At 36.5% G+C, this 12,662-nt stretch overlaps 2 protein-coding genes across 2 annotated transcripts in view; one reads left to right on the forward strand and one right to left on the reverse strand.

Annotated features, from left to right (window-relative positions):
- The window catches only part of LOC135080026 (uncharacterized), a 258,168-nt gene extending 245,709 nt beyond the window's left edge, over window positions 1-12,459 (reverse strand). The window contains exon 1 of the mRNA XM_063974696.1: window positions 12,455-12,459. The gene's annotated coding sequence lies outside the window, so the exon portion shown is untranslated. The remainder of the gene's footprint in view (window positions 1-12,454) is intronic.
- LOC135080028 (semaphorin-1A) overlaps window positions 1-12,662 on the forward strand; it is a 451,301-nt gene that overhangs the window by 300,752 nt on the left and 137,887 nt on the right. The gene's annotated exons all lie outside the window — the stretch shown is intronic.

Genomic DNA, 12,662 nt, shown 5'->3' on the forward strand with positions numbered 1-12,662 from the left:
CTGGGTTGCACCATCTTACTTTAACTTTGACAAACGTCAAAAATCTGTCAAATTCCATACAAAAAGCACCGGTTATCGTTAAAGTTACGGTCAAAGCTAGGTGGTGCAACTCAGACTAAGACTTAAAACAACTAACATTTTGACAAAATGTGTTGAGCTTTTCCATTCATTTCTGAAAAACGAAAATTAAAACATTTCGATGCCAAGAACAAAGTTACACGAGTAAATACGTATGTATAATATTTAACATAATTCAGTACGCTATCTGCAACATAAATAGATTGAAGATATTAGGCAGTCTTGAATCTCTGCCCAACTTTTTTCATAAAGAACCTAGACTCATATGAAGTCGTAAAATATTGAGTTATGTTGCTAGAAAAGTTATGTAATATGTGCTGTGAGAGATTTTGGTAAATAAAGAGACCTACATGAGAGGATTAATGTAGACGTTTTTTAACTACTAATATTTTGTTAATAATGAGGGTTAAAGTTGTAAAAGTCATTTATTTCCCGCTAAGAGCCAAACAACAAGCAAGCGCAAATTGTAATTAAAAAAATTATAATATTAAACTTGTTTTAAAAAAGCGCTTAAGAATTAGGTAGAATCAACCCTTTTCGTTTGATCAACTATAAAAATTACACCCTATATACTGTATAGGAATTAATTTCGTCTACAAGCCATCGTTGCAGTTCAGACGGCCACTAACCTAAATTAGCATAATATCATGCGCAGCTAATTTATCGCAGCCAATATCGACCACACCTGCACATCACTATATTACACTTTGACATTGTTAACCAAAGTCCACTTTGGGTCTACAAATTGCTGACACCAATAAAAAGGTAGCCATATCCCAAATGTACTCGGAAGAATTTTTATTTCTATTTTAATGTGAGCACATTTTTATGGGCTCCGGCTAGATTCGATATCGCTATCGTCTGTATCATTTAGATTAAGAATAAGTTTTCTTATTTAAATAACTAAGCAGGTATTTGGCCGCACTCGCTTTATAATTTTACGTTAAAAATCTACATTGAGAAAAGAAAACCATCCAGACCCAGTTGTTTCAGCTAATATTTTATGTAGTTTTTCATCAAAGAACGTATCAAGGAAAACATGTCAAAGCATAACTAGATAAATCGTAAGTATGAATATGCGAGTATTATTGTCAGAAAAAATACTAGCACTTGAAAAGTTATCTATAAAACTCTGTGAAGAGTTAAACCAAATGAGAAATTCAAAAAGCAAACTGTACGTTTTTTGAAAACTAATATTCGTTCAAGTGATACCATCTCGATCGAAACTTTTTTCGCTTTCCAGAATCACATGAAATGTTTTCTGCTGCGAATGCAAAGACAGCATTTCAGAGGATAGGACTCTTATAGAGTTCGCTTTATTCTCATTATTTAAATAAAAAGCGACAGATAATCCAAATTGGAGAGAGTCAGCGGTCAGTAAATACTTATTAGGCATCACAAACTAAATCGGCATCATAAGAGCCAAAGCACACGATGCGTTGCGGCAACGGTGCGACGCCGGAGCGGTGTCGCTGCGTCCTCTTACATAGAAATATCTGTGGCGGGCACACGAGCGGTGCGGCACCGCGTCGCGCGATACGGCGAAATCTTTGCGGTGCGGCGCCGCAACGCATCGTGTGCTCTGGCTCTAAAACCAGAGATGCGAAATCGAACCGCAGTTGCACTGGAAATAATCCAATCCGAACCGCGGTGTCATTTCGAACTAACAAACTAGAAATTTTCAAGTCGATATTTCCAACTTGATTCCTGGAAAAACGAGCAGAGGAAAATTCGCCGACTTGTTACTCCATCGACGGTTTTCTTATTGTGGAAACTTATGGGGCACGCTCTCACTGGGAGGCTGTGGTTTGGTCATTTATAGCAAATAGTCATAATTAATTTAAATATTGGAAAACATTAACAAAACTGAACGACGATTTAGTTTATTTATTTTACTTTATTCGGAAAACAAACAGTGTTTTATAACTTATGAAATATGCGTTTTTTTTTCATTTATCTGTTCATATTATATAGGCGATATAGGCGATAACATTTAGTTCGTTGCTGTATTTCTTTTAAGTTTCATTAGTATGTTGAAAATATCCCAAATGTAAGAAGTACATACCTATTTACTCGTATTTATTTAATTACTGTCATGAGATAGGTACAGCAAAACAAATTGATAAAACTATAAAAATGACTGGTTTATTGCTATTACAATTAATATTACAAAGCATAGCAAATACAGTGAAAATATTCTTATGAAACTGAATATTACGTGGAACTTGGCGTCCCAGTGCGACTTGGCCAAAGCAGTCTCGAACGGGCCAAGAGTGACACTTGTTTTTTTTTACTTTTACGTTGTTAGCCGCGATCAGACGTTAAGTTGAGGTTATTAGTTTGTTTAGGCTCCAAGGTGCGCTGAGTAAATTTCCGTTTCAATTTGCCTTACTTAGATCTCTGGGTACCCTAAACAGATTAATCTTTCCCAGCTTTTGCTGTGTATCAACGCGGTAATAAATTGATAGAGTAAGTAATGCCCGTTTTCAGCAACAATACCTATTTTTTAAACGACCCCTATGTTAACAAATAACAGGATTTTTGTTAGGTATATAGAGGTCACTTAAAATTAGGGATTGATGGTGAAAACGGGCATAAGAAAATCTTTTAGGAATTTAAGGTTATATCAATCTGTTATAAATTTCATCTGTGAATGTGTCTCAGTACCAATTCTTAAACACCAATTCACATCAATTATAGGTTTACTTATATCACTACACTAGTTGTGTTTGCGTCTTTATGCACGTGAAAATATAGCTTGAATACTTTTTTCCATTTATGCAACATTTTTCATTGGATCTCGGCTCCTATTGGCACAAAATACATAATATTAGCACTATTGCTGTTGGTCAAAGTGTAATGTTTTATAGCCTATAATAAGTATAGCCTTCCTTGATAAAATCCAACGCAAATATTTTAAGTATGTTCAATTCGAACCAGCTAGTTCCAGAGATTATCGCGTTCAACCAAGCAAATAAACTCATAACTTTTACAATAAAGATTACAAAGACGGCTTCGTATCAATATTATTCGGCTTTGTAAGAAAACCTCGATTCTTTTGACCCGAACTATACAGAATAGTACCGTCTCCAATACATTTGCTTAACTGATTAGACCCTGGAATTATTTCGAACAACATTAGTCTAAGTTCGCCTTTGTTGGGCAACATTTACAATTCCATACAAACCGAAACTCGTGTGGATGCTACAATAATAATTATCTGCTGGAATCCAATTGTTCTGTTGGCAATAAAGCATGAGTTATTGAATTGGTCGGTGTTTCGGTTAAATATTCAACATTTCTATAAAGTAATTTGGTATGTGCAAGATTTCACTCGAAACTGATAATATGAATCTCTATTGAAATATTTAGAGTCATAACTACTCTGGAGATTTTGCATTAAAATTTTCATTAAGATGCTACTAATGATCTTGCAACTTAGCACTCATTCTTGTGCATACCTATAGTTTTGGACGTACCTACTTACTATCATACATGTTTGAAGGAAAATGTAATCTATTACAAGTCATCATCATCATCATCATCATCTCGGCCATAGGACGTCCACTGCTGAACATTGGCTTCCCCAATGCTTTCCATGTTGCCCGGTTGGTAGCGGCCAGCGCATTCCTGCTACCTTTAGGATGTCGTCGGTCCACCTTGTGGGTGGCTATGACAAGTAATATAGGTTTATTTACAGTATTTATCATGATGTGCTCTCGTCTTACCACTATAAGCACTCAAATCCAAATTAATTGAATCAATTAAAGTCACTGTACATCAAAATTAAGTGCTCAATAACAAAGCACAGATGGTCAACAATATCGGCAATGGGCATTACCACTTAATGCCCACTTAAACAAATTACAGGGTAAGACAATCGGAATGGGAATCATATCCCTGGATTATAAGGGTATCGTATGCACCACCCTTCATTATTCACGAAATCGTCTCATATCCCGAGTTTAAGGTGAATCCACACAGCTACAGTAGGTATTCCTTGAAGCGCTACCAATTTCAAGCGCACCTAATAAAGTGCACCTAATGAAGCGCACCCTTTTACCTACCTATAGATGACAGCACGCCAAACGTAAGTTTAACACAGTTCTTATTTAGATAGAATAGAAGCAATTTTGCAATTAAAATGTATAGTCTGATAAAATAATACTTATGCTGTCGTCTGTTTTTTATACTGAAAAGAGCAGGTATTTGATCGCAATCACCCTCTTGATGTTAAGTGAAATGCAGTCTAGGGTAACTTTTAGGTGCTTGCAACTGAAAGTTGCGCTTCATTAGGTGCGCATGGAAATACTACGGAGTGTCAGAGATTTTCGATAACCGTATTTCATTTGTCCTCAATTGAACGGCTCGCGCCGGCCCTTCCGACGAATGCTCTCGAAAATAAATGCAGTGGTCCTTTACATGTCGTGGTTGCAGTGTGAACCTACCTTTATTCAGGGCATCGTCTCATTACCCCGCCAGTTAATCCTGGCTTACACTGCCTTTTTAATTGTACCTTCACTGTCTGACCCTTGTCGGGGGTCGCTTGTTTTTCAGAATTTGCCGTCTCGTTAACCTCTACTAGGTTTTTGTGTGGTACAAGGGCGTTATAAATTATTCACAAATAATTATTATACTAATTTACCTTTATTATCTTATCCTAATACTCCTAAAGGGAGCTCTGTTCATCTGTGAAGGTCTGTTAATATCTACTGAATAAATTTGTCATCGGTCGCTTTTATCAGAGGGAAAGATTTTGGTGGTGTTAAAAAACAGGAGTAGATAGGTCTATTAGTTATTTATTCTTTCCTTTAACCCCCAATCTAAAGATATACGTGGGTTAACACCAATCCTAACCACACAATAGTCACACTATTGTGGTGAATCGGAATTTCAGCGGACGACTGAGTCCAAACTACGGAATCCATAGTCCCATATATGCTGACGACGTTGGGCTATTGTTGAATCGGTTACAGTATGGAGTAACTTATTAGTAATCTTTGGTATAGACATCACAGTATAACTTGAGCGTGAATTACATAGAATCTAGATCTATTCTTACATTTTTTTTATGCTTAACAAGGCAGGCATTTGACCGTAATCGCACCTGGTGTTAAGTGAGATGCAGTCTAGGTTAGTACATTATCTGCCCTGTAAGTGCCTATTCACTCTCGCCTTGAAAAGGCAACTTTAAGTCTGCGGTCATAAAACTGGCGACGGCCGAGCGATGGTGGGGCGACGCGACGGCAGAGCGGCGGCGATGCATACACAACAACATTGACAGTATATGGTAACGCGCACGAAACGGGCGGCAGCGGAGTCGGACGATCGCGATACTACTCCTCATCGCCGTCGCTTCGCCGTCGCGTCGCCCCGCCATCGCTCGCCCGTCGTTAGTTTCGTGCCCGCAGACTAAAAGTGCGAACTCAGTCCGCTTCGGCTCACAACTCAAGCCAAATCATTAGTCTGTTATCACAATCGCGCATCCATGGACCCGAACCCTTTCGTTACATAATTTCGTGATTAATTAAATCCAATGATCGTTTACATTGTTTAAGACGGACAGTATAATTTGTTTGGCCCCTCATCTTTTCAGCTACGTCTGTTTTTTCGAAAATCACAGCCATTTGCAGTTATCATTTTTCACAAAACAAAAGGATTGGAATGGCTGCTATTGAAACAAATTGGTTTCACAGCGATTTGGAGTGATGATGATTATTGTTTGTTTTGCTTTGAGATGTTAGACGCAGATCAGAATGATGACATCGGCCTCAAAAAGCATTTTATGAATAGCGTTGTCAGTTTTTCTTATTGTATAGTTTAAAATAATAGAGGATATCGTACTCGAACACGATTCTTAAAGCAAGAAAAAACTTTATGTTTTCTTAAAACGGAAGACTTTATTATTAGACTAGCTTTCCGCCCGCGGCTTCGCCCGCGTGGAATTTTGTCTGTCACAGAAAAACTTTATCGCGCGCGTCCCTGTTTCAAAAACCGGGATAAAAACTATCCTATGTTCTTTCCCGGGACTCAAACTATCTCTATGCCAAATTTCATCAAAATCGGTTGCGAGGTTTAAGCGGGAAAGCGTAACAGACAGACAGACAGACAGACAGACAGACAGACAGACAGACAGAGTTACTTTCGCATTTATAATATTAGTTGGGATTACACAAAAATATCACGAAGCTCTGGCATTAATTCTGTAATTTGTTGAACTATGTTAATATTACTTTTATGTTGAACAGTTAATTAATTTGTACAAGAATGAACTCTATTTTGCTTTACAATTTACAAAACGCAGTTCATTAAGAAACGAAAACCACTATTGTCTTTCAAAATACATCTTTGAGGACATAAAACGCTTTGAGAAGTACTGTTCAAGTTCCGAGACTGAACTTAGGAACTCGAGTTCGAAGTAACTTCACGAGCTTACTTCAGGCTGAGTCATTAGGGTGACAATGCATTTTGAAGTTATGACAAGACGTGTGAATTTACGAAAAATAGACCTTTTATAAATTGAACAGTTTGAAGCCATTCAAAATAGGTTTTTTTTAATATGCTGTGACACTTTATAAATATTAAAGCCATTGCCAAAAATTAGACACGCTACTCGTTAATACTTATAGTTCTTGCAACTAACGAAGGCGAGTGAGCTTTACTTGTGTGTGTGTACATAACGATAACGATACATGCACATAACGATAGTGTAATTTCCACACTTTTGAAAAACACCGTACACTGTAGCGAGCCACCACACATGTAAAACTCACTCGCCTTCATGAATTGCAACAACTATACTCATACTTACCTAACGCTGAATTTACATCTGTCGTTTAGTTTAAAAACAAAATTGATAAAAGTAAAACAAGAAAAATAAGAAGAGAATAATATGTCATACATTTCAAATTAATAAGCATACCTAGAACTGCCATTATTGAATGTTTCACACTTACCTTAGTACAGGAATCTTGCTTGCAGCAATAAGGCCAAACTTGGCTTCCTCGGCTTATTGAATTGCACTTTGATCGGTGTATGCAGCCCACGCGCCCTCTAGTTGTAAACTTTGGAACTTATTAGGCCACGACTACATTCGGAATCTACTTCACTTGTCGGGATTGTATTCTCTGGTCTGAGACACGTCCAGATAAATGATTGGTCGAAGTCTACAGAATACAATTCAGTAGTTACGTTGAAGTACCTGTGCATTCAGAAAGTTATTACTTTATTCTTGAGTAGAACATATCAAACTAAGCACTGTGGCATCTTAAAAGTGCATAAAAAATATACGTACACTGATAGGCTGTCGATTCTGTAAGAATAAGAATAAGACATTTATTCATAATGTCTTATTCTTGTTTCTTCTATTTATTCATAATATCATTACATGTCAAATTTTCAATATATTTTCTTATTAATATAAACAATTGCAGTATTAATAAGAAATTTATAAATTTAGTTATAGACTTACAAGAGTACCTACATTCAAGGACTGATATGAATTAAAGATCTTGACTAACCATAATATGAGCCCATAATCATGTAACATCTCTATTTTTTCACATTATTATTTTTTTGTGAAGAATCGAATCTTTGGCACATTGACAATAAACCCTTAAATATGTATTAATTAGGGATGTTATGGCTATGGATACGGTTACGGATATAGAATTAATATTATACCGGTTTCGATTACGGTGACGGATATTTTTTTATTTCGGATATCCGAAAGTTTCGGTTACGGTTACGGATATCTGTGCTTTAGAATGCAATTCTCAATAGTTGTCCAACACGGTTCATTCATGGCCGCACACTTTAAATCGAATAAAAAAATAAAAATTAATAACTACTAGATGGCATTATAAAGGTAAATCAGTCTGTTATGCCTTTACATAATGCTATACAAAAACAATTTAAAATGCCTACATCCGAAACCATCCGAAACTTTTGAATCGGTTACGATTACGGATATTTTTTTATTTCGGATGTCCGAACTTTTCGGTTACGGTTACGGATATCCAAACATCCCTGGTATTAATACAAGAATTATTATCACAAAATTTTCAACATTAACTGCCATTAAAACGTTCCGGTGTTAAACCGTTCATTTGACAAAGCGAGGCGATAACTCGACGCCAGCGTTATCGCAGTTTCCAATACAAAGCTTTTGGCGCTATGGGTTCACATCCAGCTAGTGCCACCTCGGCTTAGATAAGAGCTTGATATTGAGGGTATATTTAGATATCAAGGCCTTACCTTTAGATATTGCTGCCAAGGCTGTGGAGTGTTTTGAGTTATTGAGGCATTGAGTGTGGTAGGTAACTAATTTGTGTGAAAAGCTAGGTGAACAGACATGAATTGGTATACAATCTAACTGGACTATTTGTTGTGTTGTTGTTGTAGTTAAACGTCATCTTAATCTAACTTTGACAAACGTCAAATGTCTGTCAAACTCCAAACAGTACACCGGTTATCGTTATAGTTACTGTTAAAGTTAGATGGTGCTACTCAGTCTTAGGGTGGGTTGCACCATCTTAGTTTAACTTTGACAAACGTCTAAAATCTGTCAAACTCCATACAAAAAACACCGGTTATCGTCATAGTTATGGTCAAAGTTAGGTGGTGCAACTCACCCTTAATGTCTATCGGTCCCACAATCTACACGTTAACATCGGTATGATTTTTTATTTTGTTCTCTTATTACAAAAAACAGACCTATTCATCCTATTATCCTACCTCTTTATAACAATGAAAAAAAAACAAAAGTCATCGACACAAAAGAACAAAAGAAAAGCTGAAAAACTACTCGTCTAATCGTCATTACAGCACTGGCAGTCGAACGACAAAAGGGCAAAATCTAAATCATAATTTGGACGCGTCAGGCGCCGGCCCGCGGTCCCGTGATGGATGGCCGTTGCTCGTGCGCTCATTCCGAATTCAAACCGGCCAACCAGCGCTCGCTATACTCACAGAGAAAGGAGAAAAGTCATGAAATTACACTAAATAGTTCTCCACAAGATGATGGCCGAAATAAACCTCATTTAAAAAAAAATGTTCCACGTCAATGCTTATGAGTATTTATGCTCATAAAGACATTTTTAAAAAGTGTTATTTTTGTAATCAAAATTCTTTATTATTTTTTTATCTTATGTACCAGGTCAATAATATCCGAAATCACTAATCAACTGAACAGCTTAAGGTTTGGCATACAAGGACTCTGTTCAACTACCCAACATGTTTTGTAGTGGGCTGTCTGCTTAATCTTAACTATGGCGTTCCCTAAAATGGCCGCTACGAAACTAAATTGATTAAAAATCTATTAGCTAGTTGATTCCTGACTTGTGACATTTCATTCAGTGAAAGTGACATTTATTAAATTGATTTCTAAATGCGACGAGTGTCGGATTGTCACGAGTTATCTACGTTAACTCGATATTAAATTTTGGTAATGTTTCGTGATGGTCGGCGGTGTCAAATAGTGTAATGAGTCGCGTCGCTCATAATTTGATATTTTGTATTCAACTGTACCTCTATCAGCTGGCAGATGGCATCGGAGAAAGATATCCGGACGGGCGGCAGTCGGGATATCTTTCCCCGATTTATTTATTCACTCCAACATTCTCATTTTCCAAATTAAAATACTCCTACAACATAAAATAATAGAATTTTAAAAAAGATCTTTCGTAAAAAATTTAGAAACAATTTTGCTTTTTTTGACTCGTTAAAATTATACCGCGAAAAAGTTCTATAAAAAAATCAATTGACAATCGATACTGTTCGAATAAGAAGAAAAAAATCTTAGTGGCCAGTCACGCGACCAAGGAGTTGGGCGTTTAGGCTGAACACAGTTTTATTCCCAGATTGTTAATTGTAAATAGAGCTTTAATTCCATAGATTACATTGTCAAAATACAAGATAGTTTGTAATATTTCCGACTCGGCTTCTCTCTCTTCGACCTCCATCCCTTAGGACACGGTCTTAATTTATTAATAGATTGTTTATAACATCGCTAGGGGTCCCTAATAAATAGATCACCCGTAAAATAATATGCGCACCCTGTATTTTATGGGACTAAAAGGGCGACGTAGACAGTTTATGAACCAATGGAAATTTCGGCAGTTATTTTTATGTGAACATCGCTCTGGTACCAGTTTTATACGAATGGTTTTATGGACACTGCAGGGCAAACAAATTTTACGACGAATTTTGATGCGTTGCAATTTTAAATGATGCGTCAAATTGATCGGTTTATGTAGGTACTATGGAACTGTGGCCCACTGTATTGTGGACACTTAGTATGAAATGAACTATCATTTGTAGTCGCTATGAAACCAATTATAAAATTGGAACAATTATGAAAAAAAACAGTTTTCACAAATAATATTTTAGACGTATAGGTGAGTACCATTCACTGAAAAATTGAAAATGATATCTTTATTTGTTAAAACTGTGTCCAATGGATGTAAGTAACCTTTAAATCGAGTTTAGACTAAAAACTTATCTATTTATAATATTAGTGAATATACGAGTATGTGCGATTTTGCAACAAGAAACTAGTCTGATAATACTGACGATTATTTAACTTCATCGTGATAGATGATTCTTCCTCCGGAATAAAACAATTTTATTAATTGACTATGTGTGGGTTGCACACCGTAATACACACCCGCACTTAATCCATTCTTCCACGCACCACAACGAGCTGTCAGATAAACCTGTGATGCGCTTAGATTCCACCCAAGCTGGGGGCTACTCCGAAAAACGTTATTCAGTTTCGAATGTTGCCATCCTTCTCACACAAAGCGCGCTACCATCATGAGCAAGAGTGACAGAAAGACCCGAAACTAGTAAACAGAGCATCGGAGTAACCCTGCTGGTGCGATACGCTAGAGCCGTGATCCTCGCGATCCCCTGCGTACTGATACGTTGCGATCCGATACGGACTAATGTACGGATAGCAATAATGGCGGTACATGATATGCTACCATCATCTGTGGTGACAGAGGTATAATGTTTGAGGTACATATTTTGTGAACTAACTTAGGAACGACTGTTTTATGTAAGGAGTGTAAGTTATGATTAAAAGTACGATAAATATTTCATAATTAATTTGATGCTTAGAACCAGCTGTACGATTTCACTTCATTTTGGCCCTGTAATCCTTTTTGTAGGAATTATGTTTGGTTGCCTTAATTGAAACCAATAAAATAATCTATTGAGATGGTAAATAATAAGAGGTCCCTGCCCTAGGCTATTTCTACACAAATTGAGGAATTGTATTTTCCCAATTCTAAAAAGTAAGTCAATGAAATCACCAACAACATTTTTTTATTAAAATTACCCAGATAAAAAACATAATTTAATAAAGTACACTGATTGATCCATCATCCGCTCTCCCCTACAAAAAAATTCATGCCAATATAACATCGCATTAAACCATACCTACGAGCTTCGAATAAAGATAAATCTTATTTAAACCAATACAGAGACCGTCATTATCTGTAATTAGATTTATAACGTACACTAGTGCCGAAATAACATCAAATTAGGGCTGCCAAAGCGCAGATCGGTTCGTGCTCACTGTACCGAAAATCGAAATGCAGGAACGATTGTGGAGCCATTACTCGATGCCTCAGGCCAGACGGCTGGATAAATATTCATGAGAATAATTCGACAGATTCCCTTAACGATGGCTTGTCAAAAAGCGGACGAATAGCGCCGCGCCATATCGGGACTCGGGTATCAAATCGATTATTTCGAGTATGATAGAGTTTGGACGGCTTAATAAGAGGTGATGCTTGCGTATCAAGATCTTGTAGTCGATTGACTTTGTCCATAATTAGTATTGTTACATTATAAAAATAATCTAAAACACGTAGCCTCAAACAATATTTCTATTGTATCTAGTGTCTTCATAGTCAGACTTAAGTGTAAAATAAAATTGTAATTCTTTGAAATTGCATAAAGGTAAACCAGAAATATACGAGTACATAATAATATTGAAAAAAAATTAAAAAAGTTTAACAAAGTATCAAAGCAAGTAAGTCCTAGTACACAATAAATCACACTTGTGCCCACATCTCGACTATTCCAAAACACAATCACATCACTACGGTCCAGTCCGCGATCCGAGCTAGGCTAGCGACCGCAATCGAATTACGTATATCCACTGCATATGCAGAATGTTTTTGCAGACCGTAAAAGTGCATTATTCTGTTAAGGGACGAGCAAAGGATTTTTTTTCGCGCTGTACTTGTATAATGCCATTAGTTATTCTATTTTGTCTCTGTCGCAGATGTTTACTGTTGCCTTTGAGGTTAAAGCACTCTTGTTGAATTTGATATGAAATGAAACTGAGGCTTTTTAATTAATAGAAAAAGCGATGTTTAGTTATTTTATGTTTGGATTAATTAGTAATGAATAAGGCGTAGCGTGAGCAAATGTAATGTCGGTGATTAATTATTTTTAAAAGCTTTGGATTAGAATGTATTACAAAAAATATTCAACTTGTATTTGTTATGTGAGCATTGTAAGCAAAAGCCGAAATACAATTAAGTACATTAACTTTATCGAACGAAATAGAA

Source organism: Ostrinia nubilalis, chromosome 17, assembly GCF_963855985.1.
Source record: "Ostrinia nubilalis chromosome 17, ilOstNubi1.1, whole genome shotgun sequence".
NCBI lineage: Eukaryota > Metazoa > Arthropoda > Insecta > Lepidoptera > Crambidae > Ostrinia > Ostrinia nubilalis.